The sequence below is a fragment of the Schistocerca cancellata genome, chromosome 2 (assembly GCF_023864275.1).
Source record: "Schistocerca cancellata isolate TAMUIC-IGC-003103 chromosome 2, iqSchCanc2.1, whole genome shotgun sequence".
Classification (NCBI taxonomy): Eukaryota; Metazoa; Arthropoda; class Insecta; order Orthoptera; family Acrididae; genus Schistocerca; species Schistocerca cancellata.
In genome coordinates, this window is record NC_064627.1 from 1,053,407,362 (window position 1) to 1,053,421,363 (window position 14,002).

Consider the following 14,002-nt stretch of genomic DNA (forward strand, 5'->3'; position numbering starts at 1 on the left):
AGGCGCGCGACGGAACTGTGCGGTGGTGGTGTAATGGTCAGCATAGTTGCTTTCCAAGCAGTTGATCCGGGTTCGATTCCCGGCCACCGCTGCAGGCTTTTACTTTTGCGTATGAGTACTTTTGCCACGCGTCCTTAAATTAATGTTTCTTTGCCCATCTTACTCGCTGCACGCCACCCTCTAGCGTGTGCGTCGATTCCCCTTGAGTCTCGACTTGTCTCGACTTTGCTCAGCTGACGCGAGAGCTGACGCTCTCCAATCGGCCTATATCAAAAGGACAAGCACGCGAAACGACTGAGAGAGGTATGGCGAGGCGGGCACAACATTACTTATGCCTCGAGTAAATACCTGCTGCCTGTTATCATGTATTGTCTGATTTTACATGTTCTGTCAGACAAATTCAGTTTTATTACTAGTAGATTTCTTTTTTTTTTCTTTGTTGAAAATTTTACAACACGCTCCTTCATTTCACTGTGGCCGCACGGCGCGACTTGGCATACCGAGAGGCAAAACGTGGCGCCAGTGCCCTTGACCGAATAGCGCTGCAGCTCCGAAACCGAAGAGGAAAGAGAAATACGAATTGAAACTGTCGACAGTGCCCTATGTTCGCAGGCGGTCACCCGCCCAAGCACTGACAACGCCCGACGTCGCGCAGTTGTGGTGATCGGACGAGAAACTGTGTGTTCAGCGTGCTGTGACCAGTGAAATGTTTTAGCGCGTCCCGACAAATCGCGTTCGGGTCCCCTATCAGCTCCCACACAATGTGACGATTTCTTTGTCACCATACCTCCACGGGGAAATCGGCGTTGCCTTTTTGAAACAGTAAAATCGTAGTGGCCCGTGGGGGGATCGAACCCACGACCTTCGCGCTATTAGCACGACGCTCTAACCAACTGAGCTAACGGGCCTCGGTACAGACAGTCTCCCATTGCTTTGCGGGAATTGCTCTGCGTATTGCCATGTAACATTTCTATGGCAGCAATCCAACAGTGGACCAGCGTCTCTTCTCCCTCTATGCCGCTGCTCGTAGTAATTTCGTTGCGTGCCCGTTTCTCTCGACTGTTGTCAGCTGACGTTTACGAACCAGTAGCTATAATGCGAGGAGGACGTGAAACAGCATTTCGCACGGTCAAAACTTGTCGTGATTTGTTCCGAAAAAATTCCATTCCGGTACCGGGAATCGAACCCGGGCCTCCTGGGTGAAAGCCAGGTATCCTAGCCACTAGACCACACCGGACGTGCACATCGTTCTCCGGGTTTACACCCCCTCCACTCGCTTTCCGTGTCGCACTTTCCCTGTTTGCGAGCATCTTCTCGCGCATGGCAAAAGTCTCAGTCCATTTCTTTTGGCCTCGTTGTTACAGGGGTAGGAGGAAAAGCAAAGCTGTAAGTAGTAATATTTATTTACTTATTTCGCAAGTAAAGACCTGCTGCCTGTCATTATATAGCAGGTCATACATTGTGTGACTTTACATGTTATATCATACGAAATTCAGTTTTATTACTAGTACTTTTTTTCTTGAAAATTTTACAAAAGAACTGCAACTAGTAATAACAGGAAGTAAACATTTTCACGCTGAGTCGTTGAAGCCTTGTGGATAACAAACTACTAAGTGTTTCGCTCCTTCGCAACCCCAGAGCCGTCGACTTAGCTGTGAACGACAGTAAATTAAATGCCCCGGGTGAGGATCGAACTCACGACCTTAAGATTACGAGACTTACGCGCTGCCTACTGCGCTACCGAGGCTGGCGAACGCCACACCTTCTGGAATCTTGCTAAGTACCGAATACCAGTGGTACAGAGTCTGCACTCCCTGGCTCATTTTTTCTGTTGCTACACGTGCATTCCCGGCGCGGCAGGCAACTTGCGATGTTAGGCCAACGCCAGTATGTACAATAGCACGCAAGAGTCCAAACGAGCAGTCGTGCGCGCTGCATGATTGCTTCTTTCCACACGGAATCCCGCGGTTCATTCTCATGGCTCACGCAGTTCGAGTGCGAAAGACACGCAGCACCACTATCGGAGAAAAAACAAAACGATGCATCGGCCGGGAATCGAACATGGGCCGCCCGCGTGGCAGGCGAGCATTCTACCACTGAACCACCGATGCTCAGCTAGTTCACAGCTTCCTGGTGCTTTCCGCGGCAGACGTCTGAGGGGAAAGTGGGACTGCCGTCCAGCGCCGTCGCATCCTCTCGAGAGAATGCTACAGACGCTGAATCCTGCACTGCACTGCTTAAAAATGATCGTCTAAGTACTCTTGCGGCGCACGCACGCGACGACTCTTGCCAAAGGCCGCGAAACGTGCCTAGAGACGCTGCCTGGATGAGCTCGCCTACCCCGTAACGCGCCTACAGCTACGACCACCTTCAGGCGCCGCCGACAGGCGGGAAGCAGACACAGCGCGGCTCGCGAGGCGCGCGACGGAACTGTGCGGTGGTGGTGTAATGGTCAGCATAGTTGCTTTCCAAGCAGTTGATCCGGGTTCGATTCCCGGCCACCGCTGCAGGCTTTTACTTTTGCGTATGAGTACTTTTGCCACGCGTCCTTAAATTAATGTTTCTTTGCCCATCTTACTCGCTGCACGCCACCCTCTAGCGTGTGCGTCGATTCCCCTTGAGTCTCGACTTGTCTCGACTTTGCTCAGCTGACGCGAGAGCTGACGCTCTCCAATCGGCCTATATCAAAAGGACAAGCACGCGAAACGACTGAGAGAGGTATGGCGAGGCGGGCACAACATTACTTATGCCTCGAGTAAATACCTGCTGCCTGTTATCATGTATTGTCTGATTTTACATGTTCTGTCAGACAAATTCAGTTTTATTACTAGTAGATTTCTTTTTTTTTTTCTTTGTTGAAAATTTTACAACACGCTCCTTCATTTCACTGTGGCCGCACGGCGCGACTTGGCATACCGAGAGGCAAAACGTGGCGCCAGTGCCCTTGACCGAATAGCGCTGCAGCTCCGAAACCGAAGAGGAAAGAGAAATACGAATTGAAACTGTCGACAGTGCCCTATGTTCGCAGGCGGTCACCCGCCCAAGCACTGACAACGCCCGACGTCGCGCAGTTGTGGTGATCGGACGAGAAACTGTGTGTTCAGCGTGCTGTGACCAGTGAAATGTTTTAGCGCGTCCCGACAAGTCGCGTTCGGGTCCCCTATCAGCTCCCACACAATGTGACGATTTCTTTGTCACCATACTTCCACGGGGAAATCGGCGTTGCCTTTTTGAAACAGTAAAATCGTAGTGGCCCGTGGGGGGATCGAACCCACGACCTTCGCGCTATTAGCACGACGCTCTAACCAACTGAGCTAACGGGCCTCGGTACAGACAGTCTCCCATTGCTTTGCGGGAATTGCTCTGCGTATTGCCATGTAACATTTCTATGGCAGCAATCCAACAGTGGACCAGCGTCTCTTCTCCCTCTATGCCGCTGCTCGTAGTAATTTCGTTGCGTGCCCGTTTCTCTCGACTGTTGTCAGCTGACGTTTACGAACCAGTAGCTATAATGCGAGGAGGACGTGAAACAGCATTTCGCACGGTCAAAACTTGTCGTGATTTGTTCCGAAAAAATTCCATTTCGGTACCGGGAATCGAACCCGGGCCTCCTGGGTGAAAGCCAGGTATCCTAGCCACTAGACCACACCGGACGTGCACATCGTTCTCCGGGTTTACACCCCCTCCACTCGCTTTCCGTGTCGCACTTTCCCTGTTTGCGAGCATCTTCTCGCGCATGGCAAAAGTCTCAGTCCATTTCTTTTGGCCTCGTTGTTACAGGGGTAGGAGGAAAAGCAAAGCTGTAAGTAGTAATATTTATTTACTTATTTCGCAAGTAAAGACCTGCTGCCTGTCATTATATAGCAGGTCATACATTGTGTGACTTTACATGTTATATCATACGAAATTCAGTTTTATTACTAGTACTTTTTTTCTTGAAAATTTTACAAAAGAACTGCAACTAGTAATAACAGGAAGTAAACATTTTCACGCTGAGTCGTTGAAGCCTTGTGGATAACAAACTACTAAGTGTTTCGCTCCTTCGCAACCCCAGAGCCGTCGACTTAGCTGTGAACGACAGTAAATTAAATGCCCCGGGTGAGGATCGAACTCACGACCTTAAGATTATGAGACTTACGCGCTGCCTACTGCGCTACCGAGGCTGGCGAACGCCACACCTTCTGGAATCTTGCTAAGTACCGAATACCAGTGGTACAGAGTCTGCACTCCCTGGCTCATTTTTTCTGTTGCTACACGTGCATTCCCGGCGCGGCAGGCAACTTGCGATGTTAGGCCGACGCCAGTATGTACAATAGCACGCAAGAGTCCAAACGAGCAGTCGTGCGCGCTGCATGATTGCTTCTTTCCACACGGAATCCCGCGGTTCATTCTCATGGCTCACGCAGTTCGAGTGCGAAAGACACGCAGCACCACTATCGGAGAAAAAACAAAACGATGCATCGGCCGGGAATCGAACATGGGCCGCCCGCGTGGCAGGCGAGCATTCTACCACTGAACCACCGATGCTCAGCTAGTTCACAGCTTCCTGGTGCTTTCCGCGGCAGACGTCTGAGGGGAAAGTGGGACTGCCGTCCAGCGCCGTCGCATCCTCTCGAGAGAATGCTACAGACGCTGAATCCTGCACTGCACTGCTTAAAAATGATCGTCTAAGTACTCTTGCGGCGCACGCACGCGACGACTCTTGCCAAAGGCCGCGAAACGTGCCTAGAGACGCTGCCTGGATGAGCTCGCCTACCCCGTAACGCGCCTACAGCTACGACCACCTTCAGGCGCCGCCGACAGGCGGGAAGCAGACACAGCGCGGCTCGCGAGGCGCGCGACGGAACTGTGCGGTGGTGGTGTAATGGTCAGCATAGTTGCTTTCCAAGCAGTTGATCCGGGTTCGATTCCCGGCCACCGCTGCAGGCTTTTACTTTTGCGTATGAGTACTTTTGCCACGCGTCCTTAAATTAATGTTTCTTTGCCCATCTTACTCGCTGCACGCCACCCTCTAGCGTGTGCGTCGATTCCCCTTGAGTCTCGACTTGTCTCGACTTTGCTCAGCTGACGCGAGAGCTGACGCTCTCCAATCGGCCTATATCAAAAGGACAAGCACGCGAAACGACTGAGAGAGGTATGGCGAGGCGGGCACAACATTACTTATGCCTCGAGTAAATACCTGCTGCCTGTTATCATGTATTGTCTGATTTTACATGTTCTGTCAGACAAATTCAGTTTTATTACTAGTAGATTTCTTTTTTTTTTTCTTTGTTGAAAATTTTACAACACGCTCCTTCATTTCACTGTGGCCGCACGGCGCGACTTGGCATACCGAGAGGCAAAACGTGGCGCCAGTGCCCTTGACCGAATAGCGCTGCAGCTCCGAAACCGAAGAGGAAAGAGAAATACGAATTGAAACTGTCGACAGTGCCCTATGTTCGCAGGCGGTCACCCGCCCAAGCACTGACAACGCCCGACGTCGCGCAGTTGTGGTGATCGGACGAGAAACTGTGTGTTCAGCGTGCTGTGACCAGTGAAATGTTTTAGCGCGTCCCGACAAGTCGCGTTCGGGTCCCCTATCAGCTCCCACACAATGTGACGATTTCTTTGTCACCATACTTCCACGGGGAAATCGGCGTTGCCTTTTTGAAACAGTAAAATCGTAGTGGCCCGTGGGGGGATCGAACCCACGACCTTCGCGCTATTAGCACGACGCTCTAACCAACTGAGCTAACGGGCCTCGGTACAGACAGTCTCCCATTGCTTTGCGGGAATTGCTCTGCGTATTGCCATGTAACATTTCTATGGCAGCAATCCAACAGTGGACCAGCGTCTCTTCTCCCTCTATGCCGCTGCTCGTAGTAATTTCGTTGCGTGCCCGTTTCTCTCGACTGTTGTCAGCTGACGTTTACGAACCAGTAGCTATAATGCGAGGAGGACGTGAAACAGCATTTCGCACGGTCAAAACTTGTCGTGATTTGTTCCGAAAAAATTCCATTCCGGTACCGGGAATCGAACCCGGACCTCCTGGGTGAAAGCCAGGTATCCTAGCCACTAGACCACACCGGACGTGCACATCGTTCTCCGGGTTTACACCCCCTCCACTCGCTTTCCGTGTCGCACTTTCCCTGTTTGCGAGCATCTTCTCGCGCATGGCAAAAGTCTCAGTCCATTTCTTTTGGCCTCGTTGTTACAGGGGTAGGAGGAAAAGCAAAGCTGTAAGTAGTAATATTTATTTACTTATTTCGCAAGTAAAGACCTGCTGCCTGTCATTATATAGCAGGTCATACATTGTGTGACTTTACATGTTATATCATACGAAATTCAGTTTTATTACTAGTACTTTTTTTCTTGAAAATTTTACAAAAGAACTGCAACTAGTAATAACAGGAAGTAAACATTTTCACGCTGAGTCGTTGAAGCCTTGTGGATAACAAACTACTAAGTGTTTCGCTCCTTCGCAACCCCAGAGCCGTCGACTTAGCTGTGAACGACAGTAAATTAAATGCCCCGGGTGAGGATCGAACTCACGACCTTAAGATTATGAGACTTACGCGCTGCCTACTGCGCTACCGAGGCTGGCGAACGCCACACCTTCTGGAATCTTGCTAAGTACCGAATACCAGTGGTACAGAGTCTGCACTCCCTGGCTCATTTTTTCTGTTGCTACACGTGCATTCCCGGCGCGGCAGGCAACTTGCGATGTTAGGCCGACGCCAGTATGTACAATAGCACGCAAGAGTCCAAACGAGCAGTCGTGCGCGCTGCATGATTGCTTCTTTCCACACGGAATCCCGCGGTTCATTCTCATGGCTCACGCAGTTCGAGTGCGAAAGACACGCAGCACCACTATCGGAGAAAAAACAAAACGATGCATCGGCCGGGAATCGAACCCGGGCCGCCCGCGTGGCAGGCGAGCATTCTACCACTGAACCACCGATGCTCAGCTAGTTCACAGCTTCCTGGTGCTTTCCGCGGCAGACGTCTGAGGGGAAAGTGGGACTGCCGTCCAGCGCCGTCGCATCCTCTCGAGAGAATGCTACAGACGCTGAATCCTGCACTGCACTGCTTAAAAATGATCGTCTAAGTACTCTTGCGGCGCACGCACGCGACGACTCTTGCCAAAGGCCGCGAAACGTGCCTAGAGACGCTGCCTGGATGAGCTCGCCTACCCCGTAACGCGCCTACAGCTACGACCACCTTCAGGCGCCGCCGACAGGCGGGAAGCAGACACAGCGCGGCTCGCGAGGCGCGCGACGGAACTGTGCGGTGGTGGTGTAATGGTCAGCATAGTTGCTTTCCAAGCAGTTGATCCGGGTTCGATTCCCGGCCACCGCTGCAGGCTTTTACTTTTGCGTATGAGTACTTTTGCCACGCGTCCTTAAATTAATGTTTCTTTGCCCATCTTACTCGCTGCACGCCACCCTCTAGCGTGTGCGTCGATTCCCCTTGAGTCTCGACTTGTCTCGACTTTGCTCAGCTGACGCGAGAGCTGACGCTCTCCAATCGGCCTATATCAAAAGGACAAGCACGCGAAACGACTGAGAGAGGTATGGCGAGGCGGGCACAACATTACTTATGCCTCGAGTAAATACCTGCTGCCTGTTATCATGTATTGTCTGATTTTACATGTTCTGTCAGACAAATTCAGTTTTATTACTAGTAGATTTCTTTTTTTTTTTCTTTGTTGAAAATTTTACAACACGCTCCTTCATTTCACTGTGGCCGCACGGCGCGACTTGGCATACCGAGAGGCAAAACGTGGCGCCAGTGCCCTTGACCGAATAGCGCTGCAGCTCCGAAACCGAAGAGGAAAGAGAAATACGAATTGAAACTGTCGACAGTGCCCTATGTTCGCAGGCGGTCACCCGCCCAAGCACTGACAACGCCCGACGTCGCGCAGTTGTGGTGATCGGACGAGAAACTGTGTGTTCAGCGTGCTGTGACCAGTGAAATGTTTTAGCGCGTCCCGACAAGTCGCGTTCGGGTCCCCTATCAGCTCCCACACAATGTGACGATTTCTTTGTCACCATACTTCCACGGGGAAATCGGCGTTGCCTTTTTGAAACAGTAAAATCGTAGTGGCCCGTGGGGGGATCGAACCCACGACCTTCGCGCTATTAGCACGACGCTCTAACCAACTGAGCTAACGGGCCTCGGTACAGACAGTCTCCCATTGCTTTGCGGGAATTGCTCTGCGTATTGCCATGTAACATTTCTATGGCAGCAATCCAACAGTGGACCAGCGTCTCTTCTCCCTCTATGCCGCTGCTCGTAGTAATTTCGTTGCGTGCCCGTTTCTCTCGACTGTTGTCAGCTGACGTTTACGAACCAGTAGCTATAATGCGAGGAGGACGTGAAACAGCATTTCGCACGGTCAAAACTTGTCGTGATTTGTTCCGAAAAAATTCCATTTCGGTACCGGGAATCGAACCCGGGCCTCCTGGGTGAAAGCCAGGTATCCTAGCCACTAGACCACACCGGACGTGCACATCGTTCTCCGGGTTTACACCCCCTCCACTCGCTTTCCGTGTCGCACTTTCCCTGTTTGCGAGCATCTTCTCGCGCATGGCAAAAGTCTCAGTCCATTTCTTTTGGCCTCGTTGTTACAGGGGTAGGAGGAAAAGCAAAGCTGTAAGTAGTAATATTTATTTACTTATTTCGCAAGTAAAGACCTGCTGCCTGTCATTATATAGCAGGTCATACATTGTGTGACTTTACATGTTATATCATACGAAATTCAGTTTTATTACTAGTACTTTTTTTCTTGAAAATTTTACAAAAGAACTGCAACTAGTAATAACAGGAAGTAAACATTTTCACGCTGAGTCGTTGAAGCCTTGTGGATAACAAACTACTAAGTGTTTCGCTCCTTCGCAACCCCAGAGCCGTCGACTTAGCTGTGAACGACAGTAAATTAAATGCCCCGGGTGAGGATCGAACTCACGACCTTAAGATTATGAGACTTACGCGCTGCCTACTGCGCTACCGAGGCTGGCGAACGCCACACCTTCTGGAATCTTGCTAAGTACCGAATACCAGTGGTACAGAGTCTGCACTCCCTGGCTCATTTTTTCTGTTGCTACACGTGCATTCCCGGCGCGGCAGGCAACTTGCGATGTTAGGCCGACGCCAGTATGTACAATAGCACGCAAGAGTCCAAACGAGCAGTCGTGCGCGCTGCATGATTGCTTCTTTCCACACGGAATCCCGCGGTTCATTCTCATGGCTCACGCAGTTCGAGTGCGAAAGACACGCAGCACCACTATCGGAGAAAAAACAAAACGATGCATCGGCCGGGAATCGAACATGGGCCGCCCGCGTGGCAGGCGAGCATTCTACCACTGAACCACCGATGCTCAGCTAGTTCACAGCTTCCTGGTGCTTTCCGCGGCAGACGTCTGAGGGGAAAGTGGGACTGCCGTCCAGCGCCGTCGCATCCTCTCGAGAGAATGCTACAGACGCTGAATCCTGCACTGCACTGCTTAAAAATGATCGTCTAAGTACTCTTGCGGCGCACGCACGCGACGACTCTTGCCAAAGGCCGCGAAACGTGCCTAGAGACGCTGCCTGGATGAGCTCGCCTACCCCGTAACGCGCCTACAGCTACGACCACCTTCAGGCGCCGCCGACAGGCGGGAAGCAGACACAGCGCGGCTCGCGAGGCGCGCGACGGAACTGTGCGGTGGTGGTGTAATGGTCAGCATAGTTGCTTTCCAAGCAGTTGATCCGGGTTCGATTCCCGGCCACCGCTGCAGGCTTTTACTTTTGCGTATGAGTACTTTTGCCACGCGTCCTTAAATTAATGTTTCTTTGCCCATCTTACTCGCTGCACGCCACCCTCTAGCGTGTGCGTCGATTCCCCTTGAGTCTCGACTTGTCTCGACTTTGCTCAGCTGACGCGAGAGCTGACGCTCTCCAATCGGCCTATATCAAAAGGACAAGCACGCGAAACGACTGAGAGAGGTATGGCGAGGCGGGCACAACATTACTTATGCCTCGAGTAAATACCTGCTGCCTGTTATCATGTATTGTCTGATTTTACATGTTCTGTCAGACAAATTCAGTTTTATTACTAGTAGATTTCTTTTTTTTTTTCTTTGTTGAAAATTTTACAACACGCTCCTTCATTTCACTGTGGCCGCACGGCGCGACTTGGCATACCGAGAGGCAAAACGTGGCGCCAGTGCCCTTGACCGAATAGCGCTGCAGCTCCGAAACCGAAGAGGAAAGAGAAATACGAATTGAAACTGTCGACAGTGCCCTATGTTCGCAGGCGGTCACCCGCCCAAGCACTGACAACGCCCGACGTCGCGCAGTTGTGGTGATCGGACGAGAAACTGTGTGTTCAGCGTGCTGTGACCAGTGAAATGTTTTAGCGCGTCCCGACAAGTCGCGTTCGGGTCCCCTATCAGCTCCCACACAATGTGACGATTTCTTTGTCACCATACTTCCACGGGGAAATCGGCGTTGCCTTTTTGAAACAGTAAAATCGTAGTGGCCCGTGGGGGGATCGAACCCACGACCTTCGCGCTATTAGCACGACGCTCTAACCAACTGAGCTAACGGGCCTCGGTACAGACAGTCTCCCATTGCTTTGCGGGAATTGCTCTGCGTATTGCCATGTAACATTTCTATGGCAGCAATCCAACAGTGGACCAGCGTCTCTTCTCCCTCTATGCCGCTGCTCGTAGTAATTTCGTTGCGTGCCCGTTTCTCTCGACTGTTGTCAGCTGACGTTTACGAACCAGTAGCTATAATGCGAGGAGGACGTGAAACAGCATTTCGCACGGTCAAAACTTGTCGTGATTTGTTCCGAAAAAATTCCATTCCGGTACCGGGAATCGAACCCGGGCCTCCTGGGTGAAAGCCAGGTATCCTAGCCACTAGACCACACCGGACGTGCACATCGTTCTCCGGGTTTACACCCCCTCCACTCGCTTTCCGTGTCGCACTTTCCCTGTTTGCGAGCATCTTCTCGCGCATGGCAAAAGTCTCAGTCCATTTCTTTTGGCCTCGTTGTTACAGGGGTAGGAGGAAAAGCAAAGCTGTAAGTAGTAATATTTATTTACTTATTTCGCAAGTAAAGACCTGCTGCCTGTCATTATATAGCAGGTCATACATTGTGTGACTTTACATGTTATATCATACGAAATTCAGTTTTATTACTAGTACTTTTTTTCTTGAAAATTTTACAAAAGAACTGCAACTAGTAATAACAGGAAGTAAACATTTTCACGCTGAGTCGTTGAAGCCTTGTGGATAACAAACTACTAAGTGTTTCGCTCCTTCGCAACCCCAGAGCCGTCGACTTAGCTGTGAACGACAGTAAATTAAATGCCCCGGGTGAGGATCGAACTCACGACCTTAAGATTATGAGACTTACGCGCTGCCTACTGCGCTACCGAGGCTGGCGAACGCCACACCTTCTGGAATCTTGCTAAGTACCGAATACCAGTGGTACAGAGTCTGCACTCCCTGGCTCATTTTTTCTGTTGCTACACGTGCATTCCCGGCGCGGCAGGCAACTTGCGATGTTAGGCCGACGCCAGTATGTACAATAGCACGCAAGAGTCCAAACGAGCAGTCGTGCGCGCTGCATGATTGCTTCTTTCCACACGGAATCCCGCGGTTCATTCTCATGGCTCACGCAGTTCGAGTGCGAAAGACACGCAGCACCACTATCGGAGAAAAAACAAAACGATGCATCGGCCGGGAATCGAACATGGGCCGCCCGCGTGGCAGGCGAGCATTCTACCACTGAACCACCGATGCTCAGCTAGTTCACAGCTTCCTGGTGCTTTCCGCGGCAGACGTCTGAGGGGAAAGTGGGACTGCCGTCCAGCGCCGTCGCATCCTCTCGAGAGAATGCTACAGACGCTGAATCCTGCACTGCACTGCTTAAAAATGATCGTCTAAGTACTCTTGCGGCGCACGCACGCGACGACTCTTGCCAAAGGCCGCGAAACGTGCCTAGAGACGCTGCCTGGATGAGCTCGCCTACCCCGTAACGCGCCTACAGCTACGACCACCTTCAGGCGCCGCCGACAGGCGGGAAGCAGACACAGCGCGGCTCGCGAGGCGCGCGACGGAACTGTGCGGTGGTGGTGTAATGGTCAGCATAGTTGCTTTCCAAGCAGTTGATCCGGGTTCGATTCCCGGCCACCGCTGCAGGCTTTTACTTTTGCGTATGAGTACTTTTGCCACGCGTCCTTAAATTAATGTTTCTTTGCCCATCTTACTCGCTGCACGCCACCCTCTAGCGTGTGCGTCGATTCCCCTTGAGTCTCGACTTTGCTCAGCTGACGCGAGAGCTGACGCTCTCCAATCGGCCTATATCAAAAGGACAAGCACGCGAAACGACTGAGAGAGGTATGGCGAGGCGGGCACAACATTACTTATGCCTCGAGTAAATACCTGCTGCCTGTTATCATGTATTGTCTGATTTTACATGTTCTGTCAGACAAATTCAGTTTTATTACTAGTAGATTTCTTTTTTTTTTTCTTTGTTGAAAATTTTACAACACGCTCCTTCATTTCACTGTGGCCGCACGGCGCGACTTGGCATACCGAGAGGCAAAACGTGGCGCCAGTGCCCTTGACCGAATAGCGCTGCAGCTCCGAAACCGAAGAGGAAAGAGAAATACGAATTGAAACTGTCGACAGTGCCCTATGTTCGCAGGCGGTCACCCGCCCAAGCACTGACAACGCCCGACGTCGCGCAGTTGTGGTGATCGGACGAGAAACTGTGTGTTCAGCGTGCTGTGACCAGTGAAATGTTTTAGCGCGTCCCGACAAGTCGCGTTCGGGTCCCCTATCAGCTCCCACACAATGTGACGATTTCTTTGTCACCATACTTCCACGGGGAAATCGGCGTTGCCTTTTTGAAACAGTAAAATCGTAGTGGCCCGTGGGGGGATCGAACCCACGACCTTCGCGCTATTAGCACGACGCTCTAACCAACTGAGCTAACGGGCCTCGGTACAGACAGTCTCCCATTGCTTTGCGGGAATTGCTCTGCGTATTGCCATGTAACATTTCTATGGCAGCAATCCAACAGTGGACCAGCGTCTCTTCTCCCTCTATGCCGCTGCTCGTAGTAATTTCGTTGCGTGCCCGTTTCTCTCGACTGTTGTCAGCTGACGTTTACGAACCAGTAGCTATAATGCGAGGAGGACGTGAAACAGCATTTCGCACGGTCAAAACTTGTCGTGATTTGTTCCGAAAAAATTCCATTCCGGTACCGGGAATCGAACCCGGGCCTCCTGGGTGAAAGCCAGGTATCCTAGCCACTAGACCACACCGGACGTGCACATCGTTCTCCGGGTTTACACCCCCTCCACTCGCTTTCCGTGTCGCACTTTCCCTGTTTGCGAGCATCTTCTCGCGCATGGCAAAAGTCTCAGTCCATTTCTTTTGGCCTCGTTGTTACAGGGGTAGGAGGAAAAGCAAAGCTGTAAGTAGTAATATTTATTTACTTATTTCGCAAGTAAAGACCTGCTGCCTGTCATTATATAGCAGGTCATACATTGTGTGACTTTACATGTTATATCATACGAAATTCAGTTTTATTACTAGTACTTTTTTTCTTGAAAATTTTACAAAAGAACTGCAACTAGTAATAACAGGAAGTAAACATTTTCACGCTGAGTCGTTGAAGCCTTGTGGATAACAAACTACTAAGTGTTTCGCTCCTTCGCAACCCCAGAGCCGTCGACTTAGCTGTGAACGACAGTAAATTAAATGCCCCGGGTGAGGATCGAACTCACGACCTTAAGATTATGAGACTTACGCGCTGCCTACTGCGCTACCGAGGCTGGCGAACGCCACACCTTCTGGAATCTTGCTAAGTACCGAATACCAGTGGTACAGAGTCTGCACTCCCTGGCTCATTTTTTCTGTTGCTACACGTGCATTCCCGGCGCGGCAGGCAACTTGCGATGTTAGGCCGACGCCAGTATGTACAATAGCACGCAAGAGTCCAAACGAGCAGTCGTGCGCG

The 14,002-nt window shown here is 51.2% G+C and overlaps 29 non-coding genes across 29 annotated transcripts; 6 read left to right on the plus strand and 23 right to left on the minus strand.

Annotated features, from left to right (window-relative positions):
• Window positions 1-19: 19 nt before the first annotated feature.
• On the plus strand, window positions 20-91 carry Trnag-ucc (transfer RNA glycine (anticodon UCC)). The gene has a single exon. It is a non-coding gene; the product is annotated as a tRNA-Gly (tRNA).
• A 743-nt stretch (window positions 92-834) lies between these two features.
• Window positions 835-908, minus strand: Trnai-aau (transfer RNA isoleucine (anticodon AAU)). The gene has a single exon. It is a non-coding gene; the product is annotated as a tRNA-Ile (tRNA).
• A 257-nt stretch (window positions 909-1,165) lies between these two features.
• On the minus strand, window positions 1,166-1,237 carry Trnae-uuc (transfer RNA glutamic acid (anticodon UUC)). Its single transcript has one exon. It is a non-coding gene; the product is annotated as a tRNA-Glu (tRNA).
• A 437-nt stretch (window positions 1,238-1,674) lies between these two features.
• Trnat-cgu (transfer RNA threonine (anticodon CGU)) lies at window positions 1,675-1,747 on the minus strand. Its single transcript has one exon. It is a non-coding gene; the product is annotated as a tRNA-Thr (tRNA).
• Window positions 1,748-2,040: 293 nt separating this feature from the next.
• On the minus strand, window positions 2,041-2,111 carry Trnag-gcc (transfer RNA glycine (anticodon GCC)). Its single transcript has one exon. It is a non-coding gene; the product is annotated as a tRNA-Gly (tRNA).
• Window positions 2,112-2,434: 323 nt separating this feature from the next.
• Window positions 2,435-2,506, plus strand: Trnag-ucc (transfer RNA glycine (anticodon UCC)). Its single transcript has one exon. It is a non-coding gene; the product is annotated as a tRNA-Gly (tRNA).
• Window positions 2,507-3,250: 744 nt separating this feature from the next.
• Window positions 3,251-3,324, minus strand: Trnai-aau (transfer RNA isoleucine (anticodon AAU)). Its single transcript has one exon. It is a non-coding gene; the product is annotated as a tRNA-Ile (tRNA).
• Window positions 3,325-3,581: 257 nt separating this feature from the next.
• On the minus strand, window positions 3,582-3,653 carry Trnae-uuc (transfer RNA glutamic acid (anticodon UUC)). The gene has a single exon. It is a non-coding gene; the product is annotated as a tRNA-Glu (tRNA).
• Window positions 3,654-4,090: 437 nt separating this feature from the next.
• Trnam-cau (transfer RNA methionine (anticodon CAU)) lies at window positions 4,091-4,163 on the minus strand. The gene has a single exon. It is a non-coding gene; the product is annotated as a tRNA-Met (tRNA).
• Window positions 4,164-4,456: 293 nt separating this feature from the next.
• Window positions 4,457-4,527, minus strand: Trnag-gcc (transfer RNA glycine (anticodon GCC)). The gene has a single exon. It is a non-coding gene; the product is annotated as a tRNA-Gly (tRNA).
• A 323-nt stretch (window positions 4,528-4,850) lies between these two features.
• Window positions 4,851-4,922, plus strand: Trnag-ucc (transfer RNA glycine (anticodon UCC)). The gene has a single exon. It is a non-coding gene; the product is annotated as a tRNA-Gly (tRNA).
• A 744-nt stretch (window positions 4,923-5,666) lies between these two features.
• Trnai-aau (transfer RNA isoleucine (anticodon AAU)) lies at window positions 5,667-5,740 on the minus strand. Its single transcript has one exon. It is a non-coding gene; the product is annotated as a tRNA-Ile (tRNA).
• Window positions 5,741-5,997: 257 nt separating this feature from the next.
• On the minus strand, window positions 5,998-6,069 carry Trnae-uuc (transfer RNA glutamic acid (anticodon UUC)). Its single transcript has one exon. It is a non-coding gene; the product is annotated as a tRNA-Glu (tRNA).
• Window positions 6,070-6,506: 437 nt separating this feature from the next.
• Window positions 6,507-6,579, minus strand: Trnam-cau (transfer RNA methionine (anticodon CAU)). Its single transcript has one exon. It is a non-coding gene; the product is annotated as a tRNA-Met (tRNA).
• A 293-nt stretch (window positions 6,580-6,872) lies between these two features.
• Window positions 6,873-6,943, minus strand: Trnag-gcc (transfer RNA glycine (anticodon GCC)). Its single transcript has one exon. It is a non-coding gene; the product is annotated as a tRNA-Gly (tRNA).
• A 323-nt stretch (window positions 6,944-7,266) lies between these two features.
• Trnag-ucc (transfer RNA glycine (anticodon UCC)) lies at window positions 7,267-7,338 on the plus strand. The gene has a single exon. It is a non-coding gene; the product is annotated as a tRNA-Gly (tRNA).
• Window positions 7,339-8,082: 744 nt separating this feature from the next.
• Window positions 8,083-8,156, minus strand: Trnai-aau (transfer RNA isoleucine (anticodon AAU)). The gene has a single exon. It is a non-coding gene; the product is annotated as a tRNA-Ile (tRNA).
• Window positions 8,157-8,413: 257 nt separating this feature from the next.
• Trnae-uuc (transfer RNA glutamic acid (anticodon UUC)) lies at window positions 8,414-8,485 on the minus strand. Its single transcript has one exon. It is a non-coding gene; the product is annotated as a tRNA-Glu (tRNA).
• A 437-nt stretch (window positions 8,486-8,922) lies between these two features.
• Window positions 8,923-8,995, minus strand: Trnam-cau (transfer RNA methionine (anticodon CAU)). The gene has a single exon. It is a non-coding gene; the product is annotated as a tRNA-Met (tRNA).
• Window positions 8,996-9,288: 293 nt separating this feature from the next.
• On the minus strand, window positions 9,289-9,359 carry Trnag-gcc (transfer RNA glycine (anticodon GCC)). The gene has a single exon. It is a non-coding gene; the product is annotated as a tRNA-Gly (tRNA).
• Window positions 9,360-9,682: 323 nt separating this feature from the next.
• On the plus strand, window positions 9,683-9,754 carry Trnag-ucc (transfer RNA glycine (anticodon UCC)). The gene has a single exon. It is a non-coding gene; the product is annotated as a tRNA-Gly (tRNA).
• A 744-nt stretch (window positions 9,755-10,498) lies between these two features.
• Trnai-aau (transfer RNA isoleucine (anticodon AAU)) lies at window positions 10,499-10,572 on the minus strand. The gene has a single exon. It is a non-coding gene; the product is annotated as a tRNA-Ile (tRNA).
• A 257-nt stretch (window positions 10,573-10,829) lies between these two features.
• Window positions 10,830-10,901, minus strand: Trnae-uuc (transfer RNA glutamic acid (anticodon UUC)). The gene has a single exon. It is a non-coding gene; the product is annotated as a tRNA-Glu (tRNA).
• A 437-nt stretch (window positions 10,902-11,338) lies between these two features.
• Trnam-cau (transfer RNA methionine (anticodon CAU)) lies at window positions 11,339-11,411 on the minus strand. The gene has a single exon. It is a non-coding gene; the product is annotated as a tRNA-Met (tRNA).
• Window positions 11,412-11,704: 293 nt separating this feature from the next.
• Window positions 11,705-11,775, minus strand: Trnag-gcc (transfer RNA glycine (anticodon GCC)). Its single transcript has one exon. It is a non-coding gene; the product is annotated as a tRNA-Gly (tRNA).
• Window positions 11,776-12,098: 323 nt separating this feature from the next.
• On the plus strand, window positions 12,099-12,170 carry Trnag-ucc (transfer RNA glycine (anticodon UCC)). Its single transcript has one exon. It is a non-coding gene; the product is annotated as a tRNA-Gly (tRNA).
• Window positions 12,171-12,904: 734 nt separating this feature from the next.
• Trnai-aau (transfer RNA isoleucine (anticodon AAU)) lies at window positions 12,905-12,978 on the minus strand. Its single transcript has one exon. It is a non-coding gene; the product is annotated as a tRNA-Ile (tRNA).
• A 257-nt stretch (window positions 12,979-13,235) lies between these two features.
• On the minus strand, window positions 13,236-13,307 carry Trnae-uuc (transfer RNA glutamic acid (anticodon UUC)). The gene has a single exon. It is a non-coding gene; the product is annotated as a tRNA-Glu (tRNA).
• Window positions 13,308-13,744: 437 nt separating this feature from the next.
• On the minus strand, window positions 13,745-13,817 carry Trnam-cau (transfer RNA methionine (anticodon CAU)). Its single transcript has one exon. It is a non-coding gene; the product is annotated as a tRNA-Met (tRNA).
• Window positions 13,818-14,002: the final 185 nt, after the last annotated feature.